Source organism: Engraulis encrasicolus, chromosome 10 (genome assembly GCF_034702125.1).
Source record: "Engraulis encrasicolus isolate BLACKSEA-1 chromosome 10, IST_EnEncr_1.0, whole genome shotgun sequence".
Classification (NCBI taxonomy): domain Eukaryota; kingdom Metazoa; phylum Chordata; class Actinopteri; order Clupeiformes; family Engraulidae; genus Engraulis; species Engraulis encrasicolus.
In genome coordinates, this window is record NC_085866.1 from 6,766,779 (window position 1) to 6,771,778 (window position 5,000).

The 5,000-nt window shown below is 44.9% G+C and overlaps 1 protein-coding gene across 2 annotated transcripts in view; it reads right to left on the reverse strand.

Annotated features, from left to right (window-relative positions):
* Window positions 1-5,000, reverse strand: part of lamb2l (laminin, beta 2-like) — a 121,954-nt gene that overhangs the window by 37,606 nt on the left and 79,348 nt on the right. The window lies entirely within an intron of this gene.

The window sequence follows — 5,000 nt, forward strand, 5'->3', positions numbered from 1 at the left end:
CTTGGAGTGTGATGGATGAAGTGGACAAAACACACCTGTTTTTTCCCCCCCACAAGCCATCCACATGGTTTTGTCGTCTAGGTCAGAAGACACTTTTTTCCCCTTTTTAAAAAAAAAAAAAAAGAAAAAAGAAGAAGCTCCCGCAACATGATGTAGCCATGTACTGGAACTAGCGGTCAGCGCGCTAAGCCCCCCACATTTGGGCTTGCATGCCCACCCACGGGGACCCCAGTTAGAATCCGTCCGGGGTCATTTCCCAATCCTCCTCTGTCTCTCTGTCGCATTCACTTCCTGTCACCACCTTCGACTGTGCTGTCAAATAAAAGCATAAAAGCCCTTAAAAAAATGTATATTTTTAAAAAAAGAAAATAGGATTACTTCATGACCATACTGCTATACTACTACGACATTACACAACATCTTAAAACTTTATAGGGCAAGTGACTATATTTGATCACTTCCGACTGCTTGCACACCTATCACAAATGCCCCTGCCATGCCTCTTCACAAGGGTGTATAATAACCAAGTGGGTCATATCAAATTTATCAGGTAAAGTCAGGCTTCCAGAATGATAGTGACATCTTGACATTGCCCAATCACCAGTGGCCTGGAGCCTGTCAAACTTTTTTTTCACTCAGGAGCTGAACTTTGTGTGCCCTATAAAGGGTTGCAAAGCATTGTAACTTTGTCATTGCCATTCTGGTAACAACAAATTCATAACAGGGCCCATATTGTATCAGGTTAATTGGCATGGGGAGGAAAGACCTGTGACCAGCACTTGGACGAAAGCTTTTGGGACTCGTGAGATGCTGTGTGGTGAATGGTCTTATGGTTGGTGGCGTGGCACGCTAAAAAAAGCAGCTTTCACAACATGAACATGCCATTAAAACGAAGCCAATTGGAGCCAATTTTTGGTCCCCTAGGGGAAATTCTTTCTCTGCAGTTATCCCATTTGGACGAGTGAATCACATTCACGACTGCCCCATTGAAAGTTTTATAAGTGGACAGTCATTGAATGCATTATCTCAGCATGGTTTAATCTGGCACTGTGAAGAAAGGTTTTCAACCTGCAGTTTGGACTCGAATGATCGAATGATCTTATGGTAAATGGCTGCTGTGTATCACGCGTGGTAAGTGCTAACATAATGTGGCAAAGAACACGTACAGGAGAGAGCTGTAATGGTGGTGGGATGCAGTGTAATACATGTCACCTGCATGTGTTGTCAAGTTCTGTATAGAACAACGAGGAATCATGTGGCGACAGGGAAGCTAATCACATGTAAGGACGGCAAAAAAGATGGCAGAACACCCACAATTCACTGCATCCACATATTTTTTTTTGTATGAAGAGTTCAGATGCAAAAACCCCTAAGTGCCTTTTCAGAAAATAATCTTAATTCATTTTTATTTAGTACAAAGCTATCAAAATTGCATATTTTTATTTTATGTATGTAATATAACTATTTATAAGTATTATGAAGTACATGAATGTAAACCAAACCAACAACGGAGTTCTCTAAAAATATAGAAGTGCAGGTCTTCCGAAATGGAGTTAGGGGGTTTTGCATCTGAAACTCTTTGCATATTGTTATATTATACTGTATATATATATGGCAGAAACAAAAAGGTGTTTTAAACAAAGAGTTAGAGTATTTTTGTGGAATAAAGTGGAGAACTAGGTGACATAGGAATGTGATGGCATATGTGTATGTGATATCTGTTAATTTTTTTTATGTCTTGTCCTCTTCCATCAGGGACCATGTTGGAAATAAGTGTTTACGCTTTTACATGTTATCCCTTGGATACCTTTTGTCTTCCTATATCCATAAATAAACCAAACCAAACCAAATAAACATGTTTTTAATAAGCCTCTTCCACAACATGATGTAGCCATTAACGTCTTAGCCAGTCAATAAATACTGTATCCCAGCATGGTTTACATGTAATTGGCACAGTGAAGAAATGCTTGTGATCAGCACTGGATAGAAAGCTTTTTGGAGTCGTAAGATGCTGTTTGGTGAATGGTCTTAAAGGGACACTGTGCAGGAAATGGTCAAAAAAGGTACTGCAACTATGCTGCTCAGCGACCTTGGGTTACTTGAAAGGCGCTATATAAAACCAAGCTATTATTATTATTATTATTATTATTATTACTATTATTATTATTATTATTACACCAAAAGTGATACAATGATGGCGGAACACGGAAATGCAAGGAGTTTTCGTATTGTTACTGTAGCTTGGCAATTCGGAGTCGGACAGTAATTAAAAAAATGCTGTTGAAGAGTAAGGGCCAAAACATACCAAGGCGGAACGGAACGGTCCCGGGACGAACGCGGTCTTTCTGCTTAGTTTTGGCCGGCGTGTTTTTCTCTGCCTTTCACACTGACAGCGTCGGCGTGCGCAGCCAGTCCTATTCAAAACCCTCCCCACAGCCAAAGCTAGCATGCTACTTTGCCATTCATTCGGTCGCCGGCGTGAAAAATACGCTCGAGTTCTATTTTCCAAATGCAGCGCGGCGCGAAGCCGGCTCCCGCGCCGCTGACGCTCGACTACCGCCGGTTGGTGTGTAAGGACAGATATGTTTCAATGTATTTTCACCGACGCCGGTAAAAAACGCGGCCGTTCCGCGACGCTTTACCGCCTTGGTGTGTAAGACCCCTAAGAGGAAAGCTGAGGGGAAGGGGACGCGGTGGCAGAGATCAGGACATCAAGGCCGGCTGCAGAGTTTATGTTGTTAAGTGTTGCCTTCAATGTCAAGTGTTTTGGTGCTCTTGAAAAATGCAACACGGGGGCGCTGTGGCGCAGCGCGCTAAGCTCCCCACATTTGGGCTTGCATGCCAACGGGGACCCCGGTTCGAGTCCAACTGGGGTCATTTCCCGGCCCTCCCCATCTCTCTCTCTCCCAATCATTTCCTGTCTGTTCTCCACTGTCCTGTAATAATAAGGCCGGAAGGCCCCAAAAAATACTTTAAAAGAAAAATGCAACTTTAAATGTCAAAATGTCAACTTTAAATGTCAACTTTAAATTTCAAATTAAATGTCTTTGAGAGATTTAAATAACAAACCTCTCCACCTTTCAAACGTTATAAAACAGCAGTGTGCTGACTACAGGGGGTCTCCCTACTATAGGTGCTCTGAGGCTTTCTGAGCTGCCTGGTTCTTGGCACTTCCTCTGCTTGCCTCCACACTGCCTTTCATCTTTCAACTCAACCATCTTCCTCAGCACTCTGTCAGGACCAAAGAACCAGCATGCAGTCAGGAAGAAACATCTACCTTCAAGCCCCATGCGTTCCCCAAGCCCCATGCGTTCCCCAAGCCCCATGGGTTCAGCTATGGTATCCAGTGCCGTGCCAAGCTGAGTCACCTGTCAAGCTGTGTTACTGAGCACTTAACAGCACAACCTTAGGGGGTTAGGGGTTTGGGTTATGGGTGGGGGAGGCACAGTTCACAAAATTCACAGTTCGGTCCATAGCACGGTATCAACAGAGATTAAGAGTATTATAGAGATATGCCAATGTAATAGGTTGCTATGGACACCTAACCCAACTAAGGGAAGTGTCATAATACTGCTAGAATGAATAGAACAGTCCTTAGGTGTGTGTCGTCTCTCCCCCCCCCCCCCCCCCCCCCCCACCCATAATGTAACCATGCAGAAGTTGAATTTGACCTTTTGAATGTGTCTGAATCCCGATTCGCACGGGATAAATATTACCTATGGACCCCTGGTAATTCGCAATTACCCCCCGACCTCCGTGATTGAAAATAGAGTGATTTTGATTGTGTCTCAGTGGTCTCAAGTGCCAATGTTTTAATAGAAATTAATTTTTGGGGAACCGTGGACCGCGGCTTGCATGTCATGGGTCGGGAAGCATGTGAACAGTACGGTTTCAGATTTCGGTGTGTATTGTGCTGCCATCCCTAGTATTGGGCTACAGTATGTTAGCAGCCTATTGCCAGCTCATCTCAACAAAACAGCCCATCTTACGCTAGGGACACATAGACACGAATTTGGCCAAGCGAAGCCAACTTCGCCATTCATTCCTGTGAGAGAGGCGAAGGCAAGCGAACAGGAGCGAAGCGAAGCGAAATTATTATAGAAAGTTTAATGTTATGCAAATGAGGAGCGAATTCGCCTGCCGCGGCCCAATCAAATCCACAGCATAACTGTTCCATTCCATTTGATTCGCTGCGATGACCTGATGACGGTTGAATTTCGCCTCTCTTCGCTTCGCTCGCTTCGCCTCCTATGTGTCCCTACCGTCAGTCCTGCCGTGGCTCAAGCGGTAGGGCACTGCACTGCTGCACCGGCGACCTGGGTTCGGTTCCCGTCTGGGGTCGTTTCCCAGCCCTCCCCCATCTCTCTCTCCCACTCGCTTCCTGGCTGTCACCTTCTCACACTGTCCTGTCAATAAAGGCATAAAAGCCCCTAAAAATATATATTTTAAATAAATATATTATTTTTAAAAAGCCTATCTTGACAGAATATGCAGTGTGATTTTGGCATAAAAGGCCCTAAAAAATTGGCCCTGCTGTGGCCTTTAAAAGGCCCTGAAAATATATATTTTTTAAAAACAGCCCCTCTTGACAGAGCATGCTGTGTGTTTTTGAAGTCTTTTTGACCCGTCAGATTAGCGCTTAGCAAACACAGACTAAACACGCCGCTTCTGGATCTGCAGCCTCCTGTCCTGTCCTGGCCGTGACGCGAGCCTCACCGTAGGGGTGAAAAGGACAAGAGATAATGCGGACAAAGGGGTCAGCTGTCCCGGGCCCAGGGAGATGGGGGCCCCCATAAATGGGCCCCTCATAACACTTAATGTACTGTGTGGGGGGCCCTTTCGGATGATTTTGTCCTGGGCCCAGGCAAAGCTTTCAGCGGCCCTGGGGGTGAACAAGACAAGAGATAAGGACGTGAAGCTATGGAGGCTGTTTGGGTTTCAGCTCCCCAAAGAGGATTACACCGAATAGTGTCTCCTATAATACCACCAAATATGATAAC